At 42.8% G+C, this 22,660-nt stretch overlaps 1 protein-coding gene across 2 annotated transcripts in view; it reads right to left on the bottom strand.

Moving 5' to 3' along the window:
• The window catches only part of UVRAG (UV radiation resistance associated), a 128,752-nt gene that overhangs the window by 105,811 nt on the left and 281 nt on the right, over window positions 1-22,660 (bottom strand). The window contains exon 1 of one of the 2 annotated variants that reach the window (XM_034759151.1): window positions 17,452-17,544. The exons of the other annotated variant lie outside the window; for it this stretch is intronic. The gene's annotated coding sequence lies outside the window, so the exon portion shown is untranslated. Of the gene's footprint in view, window positions 1-17,451; window positions 17,545-22,660 lie in introns of those variants that run through there. 2 annotated transcript variants of the gene reach the window in all.

A 22,660-nucleotide genomic window follows, 5' to 3' on the forward strand; every position in this document is an offset into this window, starting at 1 on the left:
TGTGGATAGCTGCTTTATTCTAGGAGAAAGACGTTAATAGGGGCCTGTTTAGACTTCAAAAAAAAGTATTCTAATTACATTAAAAAAAGACTCCATTTTGCTAGAAAACCAGTTCAGCTAGCTATGAAGACAAATGTACAAAATAGCAGGTATGAATTGGCTAGATGGAACGAGCAGCCTCTAACTCAGGGGTGGGCAAACTTTTTGGCCCGAGGGCCACATTGGGGTTACAAAACTGTGTAGAGGGCCAGGTACGGAAGGCTCTGCCTCCCCAAACAGCCTGACCCCCCCACCCACCCCAACTGCCCCTCTCAGAACTCCCAACCCATCCATCCACCCCCTGTTCCCTTCCTGGACGCCCCCGCCCCAACTGCCCCCCTAGGATCCCATCCCCTATCCAACCCCCCTGCTCCCAGTCCCGACTGCCCCGACCCTATCCACACCTCCACCCCCTGAGAGGCACCCCAGGACCCCATGCCTATCCAAACACCCCATTCCCCAGCCCCTGAACACCCCCCACCGAACCTCTGCCCCATCCAACCACCCCCTGTCCCCTGACTGCCCCCCGGAACCCCTTGCCCCTTATCCAACCCCTGGGCCCGGCCCACCTACCATGCCGCTCAGAGCAGCATGTCTGGCTGCCGCACCGCCCTGCCAGAGCTAGACACGCTGCTGCTCTAGGCTCAGCAGGAGCGCGCAGCTCCGCTGCGCGGAGCGCTGCCCGCGTGGCTGCAGGGAGGGGAACAGCAGGGGAGGGGCTGGGGGCTAGCCCCCCCGGCCAAGACGGTCCCACGGGCCAGATATGGCCCATGGGCCGTAGTTTGCCCACCTCTGCTTTAAATACTCAGAGTAAACAAGCACCCATGACTGCCTGAGAAATCAATCTGTTCTTAGCTGTGCTCTGTTGCACCACCTCTATTCTAGATAGGTTTTCTACCATGTTCATTGCCGTAGTGTGATTGCCTTCCACTCATGTAGCTTTATGCATTACTAACATCTGCCAGCTGCTGAAGCAGTAATGCCACCAAAATGTTCTGTATCCACTAGCAACAAAGTGGAGAGATTCCAAGTTAGGAACTATACTATTTTGGAAAGATGCTGCTGGCAACACAAGAAGAACATGTAGCTGTAAAATAAATAAATAAATAAAATAAATAAAAAGTCACCAAAAACAAAACAAAAAAGCCAAACTAGAGACATGTGGCTGGCTAAAAAAGCTGCCCAAATTCATAAAATCATAAGAACAGCCATACTGAGTCAGACCAACAGTCCATCTAGCCTAACATCCTGTCTTCCAACAGTGGCTGACGCCAAATGCCTCAGGGGGAATGAACAGAACATGGCAATTATTGAGTGATCCATCCTGTGATCCAGACCCAGATTATGACAGTCAGTGGTTTAGGGACACCCAGAGCATGGGGTTGCTGACCCTGACCGACTTGGCTAATAGCCATTGATGGACCTATCCTTCATGAATTTACCTAATTATTATTTTTTTAAACTTACTGTATATACTTGTTCATAAGCCAAATGTTTTTGGTAAAAAAAATGACGCATCAAAGAGCGGGGGTTGGCTTATAAACGGGTCTACACCAAAATTTGATGATTTTAAACTCTATGGAATCATTGAATTGAATATCTAATACACTGTTGTTTTGTTTACCTGGAGCATCTCCAGGCAAGGAGCCCCTCAGCTCCCTGTGGCTGCAGTTTGCAGTTCCCAGCCAATAGGAGCTGCGGGAACAGCAAACCGCAGACACTGGGAGCTGAGGGGCTCTGTGCCTGCGAACACTCCAGGTAAACAAAACATCCAGGCCCACTGGTGGCTTACCCTAACGGGCCAGGAGCCAAAGTTTGCCAACCCCTAAAATATAGGGTCGGCTTATGAAAGGGTCATACAGTTTTTGCTATTTTTACCTAACCATCTTGGGGGGGGGGTCGGCTTATAAACGAATGGGCTAATGAACGAGTATATATGAGTTATATTTTTGGCCTTCAGAACATACAACGAGTTCCACAGATTGACTGTGCATTGTGGAAAGAAGTACTTCATGTTTGTTTTAGACCTGCTGCCTACTAATTTCATTGGGTGACCCCTGGGTCTCGTGTTATGTGAAGGGGTAAATAACACTTCCTTAGTCACTTTCTCCACACCATTCATGATATTTTAGACCTTAGTCATATCCCCTCCCCAGTCATCTCTTTTCCAAGGTGAACATTCCCAGTCTTTTTGTCTCTCATTTAGGGGTATAGAACAGCTTCCATACACCTTTGTTGCCCATCTCTGTACTTTGTCCAATTCTAATATTTTTTTTGAGATGGGGCAACCAGAACTGCACTGTGAAAACTATACTGCCATATTCTTAAACAAAAAACACATTAATCTCATTCTAGGAAGACAGACTTCCCTGTAATGATGGATAATTAGTGAAACAGGCTCAAGAAATTTCTCATTGGGTTGGCTAAAAAATTTTTATATGAAAAATAAAGCATTTATTGGTTTTGTCCAAGCTAAGAGGAAATGACTAACCACTGTCCATACTGAATGAAATGACAGATTGTATCACTTATGGTCACTTTCAGTTTGTTTCTCTGACTAGCACTAAACGTTGTTTGTGGTTCAAGTACTCCAGAAAATGTTACCTCCAAGCTAAATTAAATAAACTTGATTTTTTTTAAATGATTTCATGGAATTATTTGAATATTGTACCATATCAGGTTCCAATAAAATTTGTGTCTTAATCCTAGATTTTGGGCCAAGGTTATCCGATAGTTTGCTTTCAAGACCGAGCACAGTTCACATTTGTAACCAAGCTTCTCATTTTCACAACACACTAAGCTCTAGAAGTCTGACCTTCGCGCCCAACCATTTTTATCACAATGTACAAAATTTTACAGTCTCCAGTCACACTCAAGTCAAAAAACCTTTTCCCCAGAAGCAGTCAGCCATTTTAACTGTTGAGATGAGTTCCTGTCTGCATCCTGTAAAACTTGCCCATACCGGTATTGCCCTGGCCTCTTCTTTTGTCATTCAGTGTTGCACGCATTCTAAAGCAATATGCATTTCCTCACCTTTTGGGGGCGAAGCCAGACTCTGAGGCACCTGCTCCCCTACTTGGTGTAAACTTTGCTTCTGCCAATCAGAAACGAACACAAACAGGTTCTGGGCCCCCTCCCCTATGACACTTCTATGATGTCATAGTTGGTACTTTATGGGCTGCCTGCCATGTGCAGGCAGGGAGAGGAGAAAGAAAAACGAATCCTGTGTATCCTGTGTACACCTGTAACCGAGCCTGATCACCTCAAAGCCTCTCTCTCAGCTCACGTGTTTCAAACAGAGTTTCTACGTTTGCCGGTCGTTATGCGTTGGTTTGTATTTGTAAGTATCAGTTACTACTAATTGCTGCATCTTTGTTTATAAATATTGTTAGTAGATATTTTAGTCATTGTGTGTTTTAAGTTTCATTAACTCTATTAGCTAATCAAATGCTGCTCCCTTACCCCTTGTAATTATCCCCAATAAAACTTTAAATTGATTAATTTTAGGTGTGTGTGTGTGTGTGTGTGTGTGTGTGTGTGTGTGTGTGTGTGTGTGTGTGTGTGTGTCTGTAGTTTGGCNTGTGTGTGTGTGTGTGTGTGTGTGTGTGTGTGTGTGTGTGTGTGTGTCTGCAGTTTGCATCGTGACCCATACTCTCCTTGCATCCCTTACCAATATAGTCTACTGCCACGTGCAGCCTGGTAAATAACAGGCCTGCATTTTCTTTCACCCCTGCGTGCCCGTGGCAATCCACATTAACCAAGTACATTTTTTGGAAACAAAAAAAAGAAACCACACACATGCGCCACAGAGCTAAACACTTCATGGCCCAATTTTAAGTGTACAGCTCTAAGCAGCTGCCACTTGATCCTCAACCCTTGTAAAAATTTTCACTGGATCCCTTGTATATTTCAAAGAAGTCTGTTTGCTAGTAGTTCATTATGTATACAATGTACAATGTGTACAAATATTCCTCTTGACTAGATTCACTTTACAGTTCCTCATCCTCTCAACCTATTTCTTATGCCAGTATGCCTGTCTGAGAACAGACTGACCTTCTTATTAAGACTTGCATCTGAAGTGAGGTTCTTACCCACGAAAGCTTATGCTCCCAATACTTCTGTTAGTCTTAAAGGTGCCACAGGACCCTCTGTTGCTTTTTAACAACACTTTAACAGGAACAACTTTTCAGTTTATTTTAGTTTCTCAGCAACAAATAAGAGATTTAATACAAAATATTTAGAATCAGGAAAACATTCTTAAGTAGTTTTAAGATGGGCCATATCGTGAATCTGAACCAGAGGACAGTGGTCTTTAGCTCTTAATATTAATATTGGAGAATATATGGGAAGCCATCACTTACTTTGAATCTCAGGCAAAAATACAAGCTTAGGAGGACAAATTAAGGAAAGAGCAAGGAAGTTCTCCCTCAATACTTGTATGGACTCCCCATCACTGTTACACTGTAGTGTGTCCGTTTTAATATATTTCTTATCTTTTAATACCTCACCTACACTAAAAGTCAATGGAGTGATCAGTCATCCTATACTTATGAACTACTACGCCAAAAAATCAAAGCTAGAACAGTTCATGCAGTATGTGAAACAGAAGCTACCGGTAGTATTACAAGCAGGCTGTGCTTCTGATTTTAAATAAACTGTAGTGCTTCACAAGCAACCATAATACAAAGTTAAGAGTTTTTCATTTTACACCAAATCAACTGATGCTTTAGAGAGCTGAAGTAAGCAGTTTTTAAACACAATAAAAAGGTATACAAACGTGCATATTCAAGATCAGGTTTGAGCCCTTAGCACACCACATTTCAGAAGCCTTCTCTATGCCCATGGTATAGTTTTGATTCTAAATTTCTCATTGTGCCTTCCAAAAGACTGTCGTAATTCTTCCAACATACATCTCCCACCAGAGCAGTTTAAACAAATAACCTACAAGTCCTTGACTGCACAGACATTGGAGAACGTGACATCTAATAGAAAAATGGTGATGGCTAAAAGTTGGTCTCCCCACTGTCAATAAGACCAACAGTAGGCCCCAACTGTCACATGGAGATACTAAGAAGCATTAACAAGAAATAATCCATGGAGCAATATCAGGCAACTCAGAGTATGCCTGCATTGTAAACACAGATCTGTAGGACCTGTGCCTGTGGACTTGGTGTTTCCAAGCCTGTGCTTCAGTGTCCAAACTGCATCGTAAATCTGGATCTCCAATTGCTGAACCTGGGTCTCCAAACTGTGCTGCACAAGGTGGTACAGACCTGACAGATGCTTCTCCTGCCTGTTGCCATAACTGCAGGTTCCCCATAGGGAGACCAGTGCTTTTGGATTAGAATCATGAGCATAAACTGATAGGATCACATCATGCAGACTTGGGATATGCAACAGTGGCTCCAGAACTTTTGCACAAAGCAGCAGACATTCCTGGAGCTTTGTGAGTAACTTGTCAGAATCCTCCAGCATCAGGACATATGCATGAGGGAGGGTGTACTGGTCCAGAAGCAGATTGCCATAGCCATCCAGAAGCTGTCTACCCCAGACTATTACAAGTCTGTAGCTAACCAATTTGGTGTTGCAAGTGCACTGTTGGGGTTGTGGTAATGAGGTTTTTAAATCACAGTCCTGATTGCTTCACCAAAAGGTGGTGCGCATTAACCATGTCCCTGAAATAACTGCTGGTTTTAAGAATACAGGCTGTCTTAACTGCACCAGGGCCATCCATGGGACTCGCGTGCTCCTTGTGGTGGGAAAACTATGGGCACATACACCGAAAAGGTCACTACTCCATCATTATGCAGGTCCTAGTCAGAGAGGCAGGTTTATGGACACTAACATGGGATGTGCTGGCTTGGGTGCATGATGGAGTTTTTCAAAACAGCAGGACTTTATTTCCATCAACTGATAAAATTATCAGTGGAGTCACTGTCCCTCTTGTTAATCTAGGGCAGTGGTTTTCAACCGGTGGTCTACAGATCCATGGGGGTCCACAGACTATGTCTAAGGGGTCCGCCAAAGACAAGCTGAAAACTGAACAGAATTCAACTATACATACATACACACACACACACACACACAGAGACAAATCGATTTCCAAAGGGATCTGCACCTTCATATGAAATTTCTAAAGGGGTCCACAAATTTAAAAAGGTTGAGAAACACTTTTCTAGGGGACTCTGCTTAGAGACAGCCAAAGAAAAAAGGAGAATAAGCACTATTTAGAGGATGATCACTTGTTAGCTCAGACAGACTTTTTTGCAAGTTTTGTTAACTATTTACATAGCTTATTTCTAAACTTCTACTAAAAAAATGAACATGTATAAATGCCACACAAGCAGTTCTGCGTGCATGGTAGCTAAGCATTGTGCTTTCACATTTAAAAAAAAAAAAAAAGACTTTAAAGTTTTTTTTTTTTTTAAACAGAATCCCTCTGAAGTCTAAAAACAGTTGAAAACAATAGCTTAAGTACTATGAAAAAGAGCTGACAGAACCTTTAAGTCAAACAAAATGAGCAAAGATGAATGAATAATCCTATTTTTCATCTTGGCTTTAAAAATGTTATTCAATATTTTCCTGAGTAATCAGTTTTACATGATTAAGATGGATAATGGCTTCTCAACCTGAAGTCTATGGCAAAGTAAAGCCAACATTGCTAGCAAAAGGGACTGCGAGAGCATCAACAGGATATTTATAAAAACTTGTATCATTCTCTCCAACACAACAACATTAAAAAAATCTAGGTAAATCTGAACTTATATCTGGCATCTATTCCATTCTGTTATACAGTAGTATCTAAAAGCCTTTATCAGAACTACAGTCCAATTGAACTAGGTGCTATACAGAGAAAGACAACTGTCCCTATTCCAGAGAGCTCACAAGCTATGACAATGAATATGGAAGGAAGGCTATGGAAATAGCAACAGTCACATGATTAAAACATAGGCCAGCTATGTTTACAACCAGATCCATTTTCTTTTTATATAAATTAGATAAAAAAAGAGATGCATATAAGAGTTCCTAGATGCTATGCACTCCACCATAATCAATTGACAGATTACTGTCAGAACTATAGGGGGGACAGGATTTGAAACACGAGGCATGAGACATCCCAACAGTCTTCTCACAAGAAGTTACTCTAGTTTAGAGTGATTCTTTTTGGAAAGTCAATGCTATTGTTTTCTACGTACCAAAACATTATTCCAAATGATTTGTTCCTTTAGTAAGTGACAAGAGGAACATTTCTTAGCCTCCACAGCATATTGCAGATGATGGTATAGATAGCAGATTTCTGATTATTAGAATTTTAGCATAATGGGCTGAAGTGCAAATTTTAGTAGCCTACCTCCGGCTTTTGTGACCAACATAATACATGGAAAAGTTATTTTGAGTACTATATTTGTCCTAGCCCTCTGTACTTTGCAGGGAACTAGTTGAGATGGGGAAATTAAAAGTGAGACCTGGACTTTCGATCATTTGGTTCAACTCTAGCTCCGGTTGGCACTAAGTGGATCGATTACCATACGGTAGCTTTGGTGATCTATCTGAAGCAAGTTAGCGCTCTATTTCCTTCAGAACAAGTGGCCACATCACACTAACCCCACTATTGAGAGAAACAAATCCTGAACGGTGTATGAGAAATCCTTAATTACAACATTATGTCCTATCTTTCATACTTCAAGATTCTGTAAAGCTCTTTGGAATACCTGAAGTTCTGAAAGCCATCAAAAATGAGGAGCAGAAAAGTCATGCCACCAAGTTTTGCTGCCTAGTTCTGCAGTTACAATATTGTTAATGGAATTTAAAGCTAGTGTGTCTACACAAAACCTCTAGAAGTTTTACAGAACATCCAAGGGTGCGGTACTGATGAGATTATTTCAAAAGTCAGATTTTGTTTTTTTGTTTATAAAGAGCTTGATTCTCCTTCAAATTCTGATGAGTTATTTGTTAGTTCTACCATTAAAAGTCTTTGCAGTATTATCATGGAAGCCATAAACAAGGAAGCTTAACACAAGGCATAAAAAAAAATATTTTCATCAATGTTCCTGTTGATATTTTGCACTTTCATCAGATGATCTCAAATGACTTGGCAATACCCCTACCTCACAAGAACATTCTGAACCTTAAGTGTAGAGCGGAAGGAGTCTAGTACCAAATTGCAGGCAGGTAAATTCAGGTACAAGTAGATGTAGTGATTTTCCCAGGATCAGACAGTGTGGCAGAACCTGGAACAGAAGTCAGTAGTCACAATTCCTACTCTGTTTTAACCACTGAACTCCATCTGCTTTAATGATATAATATTCCAGAACAAAATAAATACGCGTAAGTCACTGCTGGAATACTGCCAAGGTGAAAAAAGTTCTGCCTCCTATATGGATCTAATTCAGAGACCTAACCTGTTAGCAGCTGGCATACCTCAAATCTTCCTGAGGTATAAATCAAGGAACCCATGCCACTAACATGGCTAATGATAGGACAGGCTTGGCTGCTGGCCACTTCTCATGTGGAGAGGAGCAAGCCTTTGCTATGCTGATCCCTCTTCAAGTTTTAGATTAAGCTCAATTAGATGTTTTGTCTTGTCAGATCATGCAGCAACTGACCATCATGGATTGTTTTTCAGCAAAATATTTATATCACAGTAGCAGTAAGACCTCCGAATTGATGCACCTTGTGCTAGACACTCTCTTCTTTGGCTATTCCTCGAGGTGAGGCTGATATCTGCCAAGGGGGTTCATTGATGGCTTTTTAGGTGGCAGAGGAGCCCAATTGGTGCCCTGCAGACATGGTTGTTGGCTGGAGTGTTGGGCCCCTTCTTTCCGCCTTTGTCACTTCTCTGTCTCATGAGCACACCTGTTCTCTTCAAAGTGGGTTGTGGCTTGGTGTACGGTGTGGCGCCACTGTGTTCTATTCTATGCCAAGTCCTCCCAGTTTGTTGAGTTGATGTCTCCCTTTTTAAGGTGTACTTTCAGTATGTCTTTGCCCTCTGCAAGCCCTTCTTCCCTGACTTAACTGAGAGAAGAGTACTTGCTCCAGGAGTCAGGCATACATACACAGTGGCCAGCCCCCAGCAACGTTGGTGTTTCATGACCTGTGGCTCTACACTGCTAATGTTGGCTGCAGAGAGAATGCTGATGTTAGTGCATTAATCTTCCCAGCTGATCCTGAGAATCTTCCTGAGGCTGCGCTGCTGGAACCATTCCAGCCCCGCTTGAGATGTCATCTGCAAGTTACACAGGTCTCAAACCCATAGAGAAGGGTGGCGATGACAGCTGCCTTGTAAACCAAGATCTTGGTGCCTGTTTGCAGATCTCTGTCATTGAAGACTCGTTTGAGTAGTCTTCCAAAGGATGTGCTGGCACAGGGGATCCAGTATTCAATTTCTGTGTCAATGCTGGCTGTTTGGGAGAGGTGGCTGCCAAAGTATGGAAAATGGTGATTTGTGGAGTACGAAGAGTAGTCTGTGCAGGTGAGAGCTGGCAGGGTACCTTGGTTTTCTCAAAGTTGAGAGACCCAGATTGAGATGGGCATCTGCAAAAGGATTTAAAGTGCTTTGCGGATCAGCCTATGTGTGTGAAAGGATGATGCATATCGATCAGTGATGCCAATTCTTGTGATGTTAGCTTTTGTTTGGAGATGTTGGAGAATGAGGAGTTGGCCATCCATATGATACTCAATCCCAATTCCATCAGGAAGGTGGTCGCAGATGAGAATCAGAATCACAAAAAGATAAATAGAGACGAGTGTTGGAGCAATGACACAGTCCAGCTTGACACCAGTGCAAATAATGAATGGTTATACACACTGCTCTTTCCTCAAGTAGTTTGCAACCCAAGACAACAATGTGAACGATGAGGATAAGAGGATAGAGGTTCTGTGTGTTTTATTATGTAGTTGCAATTTTAAAATTGTGTGTGTCAACTAATCCTGTCTGCCCTCTCAAGCTGCCATTAATTGGCTTATAGTTGATCCAGCAGAGGCTAGCTGCCTTATAGATAAGTACAGGGAAGGCATTGGAGATATGTCTGCAAAACCCCTTGAAACATTAACATTAACAGATGATCGACAAAGGGGCTACTCCCACAACTGGATTTGCATGGGCAGATTCCGGAACTCCACTGATTAATGGAGCAGAAATTCAACCCACACAGAGCCAACTGAAAGATTCAGGAGAGTTCCATTCACAATAGCTTATGCTGTGAAATGAAACCAATAGTTACACTGGGGAAGGAGAAGGTTCTACGGATTTAAGTGCCTTTCTTCAGTTTACCACATGTCACTTGGGAAGGAGTTTAAGCTAAACAAACAAAAAAAAAAACCAAAAAACCCCACCCACTCACACCAAAATAAATGTCCACAAAGAGATTATACCTGTATAATCTTCCTACATAGATAAAGGCTTTTAAACTAATGCTGCTAATTTAAATGTATAAATCCTGGACTCATCCTTGAGCTTTACCCTGTTATCTGTCCCACAACACAACCCATCATTTAGGGTTCTCACAACTACCTGATGATTTGAAGCAGTCAAACTTACTGTGGTGAGACTTACTGGGTTGAACTTATTCAATCTTGACCACTCTCTCAGTTCCATCTCTCCTCACTTTTAAGAGACACCTTGAGATTTTATTTCATAATTCACTTCTGAATCCTGTGCCCTATGTTTTTTTAAACCTCATCTGACCTCACCTTTTTTAAAGATAAAGGTGAGGGGTATCGGTTTATCTAGGGTTACCATATTTAAAAAATAAAAAAGGGACATGCCACAGGGCCCTGGCCCCGCCCCTTTCTCACCCCCAGCCCTGCCCCAACTCCGCCCCTTCCCCAAAGTCCTCGCCCTAACTCCGCCCCCTCCCCTGAGCGCCCCGCATTCCCCCCTCCCAGCCACACGAAAAGGGCTGCCCGAGCGCTACCGGCTTCACGGTTTGCCAGGCAGCCCCCAGACCCTGCGCCCCCGGCCGGCACTTCCCCAGCGCAGCTGGAGCCCGGGAGGGGAAGCGCCCAGCCGGGGGCGCAGGGTCTGGAGGCTACCCAGCAAACCGTGAAGCTGGTAGCGCTTGGGCTTTGGGCAGCCCCCAGGCCTCTGGACCCTGCACCCCCGGAGCCTGGGAGGGGAAGTGCCCAGCCAGGGGCACAGGGTCCAGAGGCGTGGCGGCTGCCCGAAGCCGGTAGCGCTCGGGCAGCTCAGCTCTTAGAGCCCAGGAGTCAGGGAGCACAGCAGCCCCCGGCACCCGCTGTAAGGTAAGCCAAGGAGTATTTTTCCCGGACATGTTCGGCTTTTTGGAAATTCCCCCCGGACGGGGGTTTGATTACCAAAAAGCCAGACATGTCCGGGAAAAAACGGACATATGGTAACCCTACTTTATCTGTAAATGTTGAGAATGTTCCTATCAGTCCACTTTGGTTACTATGTTTTACTGACAGGGGATGCTTTACAATTCCTTTAAAACAATGAGTGCTGACCATGCATGCTATGGTTTAGTGTGTGAAACTGTTTCCATTATAATCCTGTTTGTCCATAGTTTTCCAGAACTTTCATATTTTGGGCTGAAAGTTTTCATGTTTAGGCCATGCCCAAAGGTGAAAGGTGGAAAAAAATGAGCAAAATCCTTCCAACTGTTTTGGAGTTGAGGGAAGAGGGCAAACAGTTAACTAATGTGCATATTGATATATTAAACAGCTATAGTAGGTGTGGCTGAAGTTTCAAACTTCACAAACTAACCCTGCAACAAGAACATTTAGCTAGTTAATCAGATCACTTAATACTTATAGGGGCCAAATTATGACGTTTTCTGTAGCCATAGAATGGGTCTCAAATTATTGTAGCCCTTAGGATGCCAAAGAAAGCCTTTTAAATCTGAACCAAATGCAACCAGTGCAACGTCTTCACATTTGCAGACTACCTTAAGTAGAGGAGAGGTACACACTGCCCCTATTCATGACAATGGGGAAAACTAATGACTACATTGTGAACTAGGTCACTGTTAACCATTTTAGCAGAAACAGCCAGTTAATAAGCTTATTCCACAGTCCCAAGTGGCCTCCCACAACCTCCTGTGTGTCAACAGTACTAGCTGTCCTTATCCAGATGCCAAACCTCCAGCTTCCCCACAATCCCTTCAATGCACTTGTATGTTGTCAAAACATTTGCAGCCTTCTGAAGATTGAAAGTTTAGCAGAGTCCAATCATTTGACTAATATTTAACTTTTAATATTGTACTGATTCCCCAGCTTGCCACAATGTAAATAAGGCCTTAATTACAATCAGTGCCTAGTTTAAATAGAGCAAATTGGGAACACAGATGTTATTCACATTTTTACTTACTTGAATCCCAATGACACAGCTGATCATGAAATTTTAAACACAACTGTGTTTAAGAGCAGAACCATTTGAGCAGAGATCCTGAAGGACATACTGGTTAACTAGTCATGTACCAAAGGTGTTCTTGTGGGGTTTTGTCACCCCTTCTCTCCAATGTGCAATAGAAGCCATTGGAGAAGACAGCAAATCGGATGGAACTGCAGCCCCATCAGCATGCTCACAAGCACTTCTACATCTCCTTTCCAATTGAACCCAGACAGCACGGTATCTTGGCTTTCCCAAGCTGAGGATCAAAAATGGATTTGAGATCAATTTGGCCAAGGCTGAACCCTGGTAAGGTGAAAGTAATAATGCAGAGGTTGGCAACCTTTGGCATGTGGCCCGTCAGGGTAATCTGCTGACGGGCTGAAGACATTTTGTTTACGTTGACCGTCCACAGGCACGGCTCCCTGCAGCTCCCAGTGGCCGCGGTTCATCATTCCCAGCCAATGGGAGCTGCTGGAAACGGCAGCCTCGCTTCCCGCAGCTCCCACTAGCTGGAAACAGCGAACCACTGACACTGGGAGCCATGCATGCGCATGGTCAACAAACAAAATGTCTCACGGCCCGCCAGCAGATTACCCTGATGGGCCGTGTGCCAAAGGTTGCCAACCCCTGTGATAATGGATGGCTAAAAGAAAAAAAGACTGTATTACAAGGATGGTGCCAGTAACAATGAGAAAACCCTAAAAGTTATTTCCAGTTCTACAGGTATTACTGGTTCCAACAGTATTTTCAGTTGTGTGTACGAAATATCACTAGAATAGATACTTTCAAAATTCATTACAGTTTTTAAATAGACCCACCATAGCACATAAAGGGTCTGTTAACCCTTCTTACATGTATACAGTCTCATTAGAATGTGGCACACATCCTTAACCTTGCATATGCTACAGAGCAACCTTAACTCTGCAATTCCTACATTGATTCTTTAGCCATGCAACTTTAATGTTTTTATTTAAAGATGGAAGCAACTTCAGTGTCTAAGACTTGCAAATTCTTTTGCAAGCCAGGAGAACTCTCAATAATGCATATGAATTCCATAACTTGGAGCTATGTGGCTAAAGACCACTGAAAGACCCTGACTTGCACACTTTAAGGAGGTACATGGAATGAAGGCCCTCTTCTGCAAGATTTATGAGTAAAGCTCCTTGTTTGTCATGGAGGTCACAGATTCTGTGATTTTCTGTAACCTCCGTGACTTCTGGAGCAGTCTGTGCAGCCTCTGGGCCAGTCGCACTGGCTGTTGCTGGGGCAGGCTTGGCCCCTCTCTGCCACCCAGCAGCAGGAGTTTGGGGGGGCCCTCAGGGCTGGGGATTGAGGTGTGGGACAGTGCTTACTGGGGGGGGGTCTCCCCAGAAGGGCGACAAGAACTCCCCTCCCTCAGCTCCTAGCTCCACATGCTGCCTCCGATGGGAGCAGCAGAACCGTGGCTTGGGGCAGAGCAGAGGCAGCATGTGGAGCTAGGAGCTGGAGGTCGCTGCTTTCCAAGAGCCAAGTAGGGAACCTGCCCCAGCTCTGCTAACCCCCTCCCCCCCCCTCCAAGTACCTGCACTGCCTTCAGGGCCACTCCCCCAGCACCCAGGCACCCCCAGGGCCGCCAACCCCCAAGTTTCAGTCAGGGGTATATAATAAGAGTCACAGACAGGTCACGGGCCATGAATTTTTGTTTACTGCCTGTGATCAGCCCACGACTTTTACTAAAAATACCGTAGCTAAAATGTAGCCTTACTTATGAGCTGCAAAACACCCAAGATACATCGAAGTGGCACTCCCTCCTGTAAACCTTAAAGGGCATAAAGCAGCATTCCCTATGTTCTATGCACCTTAAGAGCCCTTGCCTTTCACCCCCTGCCCACTTTTTACTACATTTTTCTCTACGTAGCCACATACACTGTGCATGCATGTACCACTACGTTTTATGCTTGTACCCTTTAGGAATTGAGCAAGACAGGAGAAGACTTACTGCACATGTATCATGTCTTTTGCACAGATTCAAGAACTATTTTCACTAGCACAAACTAATTGTCAGTGAAAGATTTTTCACTAATAATTTCATCTTTCAATCCCCAGCTGCAGAACTGTTTAAAAGTAGGATGCAATTTTTAAATAAGAAAATCATGTTTCCCCATTCCTGGTACTTAAAGGCAACTGAAAAGTTTTTGTTCCACTTTCAGAGATGTTGAGCTTTGAGCAGAAACCAAGCTTGAAAAGAAATCTAACCTGAAAGATAGGACTAGAATAACCTCACTATAGCTGTCACTGACATTCCTGTTGTAATAATAATAATAAAAAACAAACTAACAAACCAACCTTATTGTAGAGTTGCCACAAGGTGAAAGTTAAGGGATACTGTTAGTTTGCGGGAAAATCAGCTAAAAGGTCTACCCAATTAATGTGTCAAGAGGTTTGCTTCAAAGATAACATCTAACAAAATTCATGTGGAGAAAGGGGAAGGAGGGGGAGAAAAACTCCCCTTGGGTAAGAAGGACTTCTGTATTTGAGATGGCCCATTTGGAAGTGGGTTCTTTGAGAATAATTGTGTATGTTTGGGATCTGGAAGAACCCTTCATTAGCTTAAACTGGGATTTGTGAAGGGAAAAATAAAGTTTATTTATTAACGTCAAATAAAACAACGTTCTTTGTCTATAGCAGATGATGTAAATCCTAATGCTGATGGAGAACTGTAACACTGATTTTCAAAGCCAAACAGGACTAGTTACCTCCTCAGGCAGTCATTACAACACTTGTTTTTTGCTTTGGCCTTTTTAACATACCATCTTTCCTTTCCCTCAAAAGGTACCCAAACTCTGTTGTCCACCAGGGTATTTCCTTGTAAAATATTTGAATTCACAATTACTCTTTTTTCCAAGCATAAAACAGTTTTCTGTCTCAAAACACTGATGACTGCAGCTGGGAATTGCTCAGCAATAGCAAATAATTATGTGCAACAAAGAAGAAATTATTACTTACAAATCCACACACTACCTTTTAACAGAGTGCAGAACCAATGAGTCAGACAAGACCATAACTAAAATTCACATCTACCTGTTGATATCCCAGAGCACTTATTTGCATTTCCCTCTACCCAATCAGTTTACATATATACCATCCAAAATATTAATGTTTATATCAATCCAGTAAACCTGACTAATCCATAGAAATTCCATTCACATAAAGTGAGCTAAAAATTTGTGCAAATAGCAGCATGTGAACAGCTAAAATGAAATAGGGAGATCTTCGGATATCATTGGCAGTGAAAACCATTGAACTTTATTATCCTAAAGACCCAAATTAATGGGTTAGATGTAACAAGTCAGAGGCTCAAAATATAAAGCATTACATTCTCTACATGAATTGGGAGTGGAAAGGACAAATGCTCAGAAAACAAAACTACTTATAATAAATTAAAGAAAAAAGACAAAGCAAACAATTGACTTCCTTCCCCATATCACTCCAACAGCTATATTTATCATGTACTCACTGCAATAAGGACCCAAAACAATTCTACATGAGAAGTGACAGATAAGGTGAACTTACCAGGTAAACTGACCAACATTCAGCAGATATCTGAAGAACGCAACCATAAGTTAAATAATATCTGCCCCCAACCCTGCACTCAGCCAGATCAATTTTGCCCTCCAAATCTTCTGAAAATAGGAAAGATAGGCATACTTATTTCTCCAATTCCACAACAAGAAAAACTTAAATATATTAAACTAGTTCTCTAAAGAATTTCCTTTTATTTTACCCATATAAAGGCTTATCTTTTACAAGATGAAGGCCCAAAGAAGGAACTTAGTTCTCTGCTCCAATGGGGCAAGTATACTAGTGGTTAGGAAATGGGACCAAATTGAAGAACTTGGGTTCCAGTCCCAACTCTGCCACAAGCTTGAGAAAGTCAGTTCATCTCTGAGTGTAAGTTTGTCTCCTCCATAGCCAACCTGTAATATTTCTCTACTTCACAGGGTGGTGTTGACAGGTTTATGAATGCATGTAAAGCACTTTAAGATCCTCAGATGGAAGACTTAAAGTGTAAATAGATGCACTTCATTGTAATACCAAGCCTGCATCACCAGATCAAAGCAAGGCAGTTTCAGTCTTAATAAGAGCCACCTGATTTCACACAAACAGCCTGCATGAACTACATTATGTATGCTTTTAAAGGGTGCACATGCCTAGATAGTTATTACCAATACCTGTATAAATAAAGATAAAATGCTGTCATGACACAAAGCAAGAGTAGAGCTGACTAAGAACACCTGACAGGAGTTTATCACCTAGTTTCCTCCTTAGCAGCTAATATAGGGACTATAATTAGCTTGTAATTTAAGAAGGCTTGTGTGCAACTCTGTGAAAGCATCAAGATATCAAATCACTTGTATCATTAGAAGATACTAGCAGCTAGTGCTAAGCTGTATCATACTTCAATGCTAAGCATCCAATCTATATCCTCCTTAGGAATAGACTGGGGGAGTACAAGATTAGCAAAATTGAGAACTGCACACTGTGTAAACAGCAAGAATCTAGTCCTAAATTGTAAGTTTTAAAGCCTTGTCTAGATGAAGTTGTACTGCTTTAGCTATAATTACAGATATATAATGTCCTAGGGTAGATTAAGTTCTACTGTTATAGGTGCCTTCTACTAGTATAGCTGCTCCCAAGAGGAAGGGGAGTAAGTATCAATATAAGGCACCTTTAACAGTATAACTGTGTCCATACTAGGGATTTTACCTCTACAACTACTGGGGGGGGGGGGGGGGGGGAATCATACCTCTTACTTAAATAATTATACCAGGCCCGAGACAAGTGAAAACCCCAATTAAATACTAAATGTCTCCTTTCAGCCATTCAGTTTCCCCCTCTAGTGTTGTTTAACACTTCACTTCCTCTTTTATTCAAAAGCTATCAGTGGCCTATAACTAGTAGGAAAGTTTAAAAAAATTACTCCCTATTTTTTACTACTGATTAATAAAATTATATAACATAATAGAAAGATTCTCTTTGCCATTCCTTTGTAGTTAATAGAGCTAGTGGTTCACACATACTTGTTCTCAAATTTGGACAAAAGCTGCTTCCACTCCCATCTCCAGATTGTGTTTTTGTTTCAAGCAGAAGGGACATTCACCAAGCCAGCAATCTCTCTTCATATCTATGCTAAAAATCTTGATTCTGCCACATTGCTTACAAGAAGAGAAAAGTTATATATATATGCCTTAAGAGAGAGTGTGGAATTTTAACCCTTGCTAAAATATACTTTGTGCTTATATCCATTTACCGTATATACCCAATCATAAGCCGGTTCGTTTATAAGCCAACCCCCCCCCCCGATGGAGAAGTAAAAATGGAAATTTTTTTTATAACCCGTTCATAAGCCGACCCTATAATTCAGGGGTCAGCAAACTTTGGCTCCCAGGCCATCAGGATAAGCCACTGGTGGTCTGAGATGGTTTGTTTACCTCGAGCGTCTGCAGGCACGGAGGTAAACCTAAGTAAACAAAGTGTCCCGGCATGCCAGCTGCTTACCCTGACGGACCGGGACAGCACTGGTGGGGAAATTTTTGGGGGGGAGGGGGGAGAGGAGCGGGGAGGAAGAAGCTGGGAGTCAGAGGAGTAACCCCTGTGACCATCCCCCACATGACCCCACCCCTAGCCTGGGACCCCCACACTCTCCCCATCCCATCCCTTCCCACCTTATCTGGGGAGGATGTCGCTGACCTGGCCGCAGCCTGCTCCGGCGGGCTGGGCCAGGCGGTGCGGCCGCAGCCTGCCAGCCCCGGAGCTGCAGCTGCTTTGGAGGCTGGGGGAAGAGCAGCGAGGCCAGAAGTGGAGAGACTCTGGCCCCGACTCTTCCCTTCTGTCTCTGCTGACTGTGCTACCTCTCTTTGCTCCCTCTGTTGGGGGGGGGGGGGAGGGGCTGTGTCCCACCTCTCCCTCTCTAGACCCGTTCATAAGCCGACCCCCGTCTCTGGTGCTTCCCTTTTTTACTAAAAAAAAATTTGGCTTATGAACGAGTATATATGACAAGTCATGTCTGACTTCAGACTGTATACCCTTCAGGTTAGGGATCGCATTTGATTTTTTGTCAAGTGCCTAGCACATTTTAGTATTTTATTATTAGAGTCCAGAAATCTAGCCAAGTATTTGGATTTATGGGGCCGCTGAGGGAACCCGCAGCTCAGCAAAATAGACTCAGTGGGCTGGAATTCCAGCCATAGCTTTATAAAAGTTATGTTAATTTGTTAAGGTTTGTTTGAACCCAAGATCCAGGGGAATGGTTTAGTAGTCTAAACTTTAAATTTAATATACTCAGACACCTTGGAATGAGAGCTAAATCCCAAAAGGTTCAATTCATCCCTCATTCCTACGAGGCAGCTTACATAATATGTAGAGTACTGTGTTGGGGTCTTTCACATAAAACTTCACAGAGCAGACAGGAGCCGTGCTTTTATGGACATTAAAGATCTTCTGAATCCTTCTACTGTTTTACAAAAAGAATCATATCTCCTACTCACCAGAAATTTACTATTCAAAGAGGAGACAGAGAGCCCCAATCCCTGGCAAGAACTTCAGGATACTGATTTATATGTACGGTTGTAATCTAAGAATATATCCTTTACCCCAACCCTCCTGAAGACCATTTATTGTGGTTGTTTTCAGAGTTCACTGCAAGTCTCTAAAAATGATCATGGGGCAACTATAGAATTAGAGGGACATCAATCTTTAATCAATGATCCCCAGAACAAGCTAGAATAACACTATGCACTGACCTCCAGATAGGGGAGAGAAAATTTTTAGAAAGACCCACGCAAACAGAAAATGAACTATAGAATACATCAACGCATAATGTAAAGCTGAAAAACTAGAGGAAAATTATTACAGTAAGCTGTTACACAAAATTCAAAAAAAGTGTGATATTTAAGTTGACTGCATCATAATATGTGTGTGTGACACTTATTACAAGCTAAGTGTTAATGCAGCTGTTTACCTAACAAGAAACTTGACTAGACACAAAACTTGTGGGCCTTCAATTATCATCTCCACCACAGTTCATTAAGATCTCCAAACCGCCTCGTACTGAAATTAATGGCAGAATTCTTAGCAATGTCAACAGGAGCAGAAATGGGCCACAGGCTAGATGAAACCATGAAAAGCGGCATTCCTCTCCCTAAATAACTACACATTACGTTCCTTTTGATCAAGAATCAGTAATTTAGTACAGCAACTTTCAACAAATCACTTGACTGCAGCGTGACTGGCTCCCAATGTTAAGACTGCATTTTTGTTCAGCTCCGTCCAGCTCAACTACTGCAAGCCTAGAAGTCTGTCATAGGCTGTCTGAAGGAAGGAATAAGGACTAGAAAGCTTGTTTCAAGCGGTTATGTACCAAGACTAGAGAGATATCTTATGGTCCTCTTGACCCCAGCTAGCTGCTCCATGCATGATGAAGCAGTCGGCCACTAGAATGAAGACAACTCTATGGTCCACTTTTCTTTCAGATTAGGAAGTATGTCAGTGTCTACAGTTTTTAGGTTCACTGATCCTGTTCTTTTGCCAAAGAAGAGAAGCTGACATTTTGACAGAATTGTAGGTTAGTTACGTCCTCGAATAGTGCAAACACTACACATGCATATACAAAATTTGGTATATGCAACAATTTAAGCATTTTTTTCTTTACTGGGATAAGTAGCTTTGAACTCAGGTCACCATTTCTCTTGTTTGCACAGTTCAAGTGTGGCACTGACTATTCTAATAAGGCACCAAGTACTGGAACATGAATCAGTAAGTGTATGTGTGCGCTCTGTGCTAGCAGTAGAAAATTTGCCTGAGTTATGTGGGATTGCACTCAGATTTTTCAAGTTATACAAACATTAGAATAAGATACAGCTATTAAGTCAGAATGACTTTCATATTATTTCTCATTAACAGAGAAATGAAAAGCATTTAAAAATATAAGTATCTGTTTGTATTTTTGTCTAGATTTACATTTCAGCTATACAATAAAAACAACATTGACTGCTCCTTTACCTATGTGCCAAAAACACAGTACAGGCTCAAAAGTTACCATTCTTGCTACTATCATTATTAGTACTTTTTAAGGGGGAAAGGAAGGAGACATTTGCAGGGTGTTACTGACCACATATGAAAAACATTTTACATCTCAGTCTAAACCATGGGCATCAAGGCCAGATACTATGGTGGGGATGGAAGGCTGGTCTTAAGTTTAAGGCACTGAACCAGCATTCAGGAGCCTTGGTTTCAATTCCAAGCTCTGTCTCAGAATTCCTGTGTGTTTAGAATGTAGGCTCTTCAGACCATGGCTTTTACATGTTTGTATAACGCCTAGCACAATGGGCCCGCAGGCTCATAGATGCTACTCTAATCCTTCGAATATTAACCACCATCACACAAGTGGACCCTCCAAAAATGTGAGCATCAATCTCTTTTCATTAGGTCTCTTCCAGATCTTCTGGCAGGGAGCAGTTTTACAATGGAGCTAGTTTTCTCTTCGGTTGATTTTGATGTCTATTGATGTTCTCCGAATCGTGCTTAGGAACTTATTTACAGGCACATAGAACTAAGAAATGCAGTTCCCTTCTGTTCTTTAGCGGTCAGTGACAACTGTAGCAAAAGTAACACACCCAATTCTGAGGATGCAGATTCAAGTCTTATTTGATAGGGCTTCAAAGAAAAAAATTATATATAACATATATATAAAAAAATTATATAAACAGAAAAGGATAATCTCAGTCACTAATTATACACACTGACAAAAGTTAAGACTTTTGAAGTTTGACTTCTAACATTATACTACTCCAACTCACATTCTGAGCCACTGGGTATGTCCACCGTACAGTCACTGCAGCATAAACACTTCCTTAGGCTACAGAAGGGATTTTCCCCACTGATGTCGTTAATTCACCTCTCTGGGGGCAGGTCTACACTATGGGGTTAAGTAGACCTAAGTTATACAACTCCAGCTATATGAATAACGTAGCTGGAGTCGATGTAGCTTAGGTCGACTTACTGCGGGGTCTACACCATGCTGCGTCAACAGGAGAAATTCTCCCATTGACTTACCTTACGGGTGGCATGCTGGAGTCAACAGGAGAGTGATCTATGGTCGATTTAGCGGGCGACCCCTGGTAAGCATAGATACATCATAGAGGAACTAGTTCGGTCAACAGAAGAATTCTTCCTTCAGCCTAGCTACATCTACACCAAGGGTTATGCCGATTTAACTACAGTGCTCAGCACGTGAATTTTTCCACAGCCCTGAACAACATATCCAGGTAGATCTAATTTTTTTAAATGTGGACCAGGCCTGAGTTATTCTTAAATAAATGAGCTACAAGAATCTGTATTCATGAGAAAAAAGCAGGAGATTAGCAAAATTGAGAACTGCACACTGCTAAACATTTATATGATTATAACAGAGGAGTTAGGGTTTCTTACTTAACCTTGTTTTAAAACACATTCTCCAAGATTAAAAGGCTCACTCACCCAGTGAGCCAACAGCCAAACCAATAAACAAGAAAGATGGGGTAATCGGAAGGAGAGAGTAGGAGGTGGGCAGAGTCTCATCAGTTTTTTAAACAGCAGTAATGGAACCATTTTTTACTGACAGACACTTCAGAAAGAGATTTTTTCTTTCCCGGATTACATTAAAACAATAATATTTGTCCAATCACTGCAAAAAGCATAAAACAACTTAACTTGGGGGATCTTGGAAACAGAAAAGATAGTTAAATTCTGCAACGCCACACACACACCTTCAAAAAACAACTGTTTGCATATTGCCACCTATGAAGCCCAATGAATCTGCCCCACCTCCCTCAGTGCCCCAGGGATTCCCCTTTCCTTCCCCCTCCCCACGTACCCCAAGGACCTTCCCGCATACCTGCCTCACCAGCATTTGCGCTGCTTACCAATCCCTTGGGGAATGCCCACCTCTAGCACCCACTCACTTCCCCTAGCACTCACCCGGCACAGCCACCGGCCCACATCGCCCCCCGCCCAGCACAACGACCGGCCCCCTCTCATCCCCCACTCACTACCCCTAACACCGCCCCCCATCCGAGCAACCAGCCCCCTTTCATCCCCCACTCATTACCCCTAACACCCCCCCCATCACCCCCCCCAGCCCAGTGACCGGCCCCCTCTCATCCCCCACTCACCCCCCCCAGCAACACCCCCCCACCGGCCCCCTTTCGTCCCCCACTCACTACCCCTAGCACCGCCCCCCATCACCCCCCC

This window comes from Trachemys scripta, chromosome 1 (genome assembly GCF_013100865.1).
Source record: "Trachemys scripta elegans isolate TJP31775 chromosome 1, CAS_Tse_1.0, whole genome shotgun sequence".
Classification (NCBI taxonomy): domain Eukaryota; kingdom Metazoa; phylum Chordata; order Testudines; family Emydidae; genus Trachemys; species Trachemys scripta.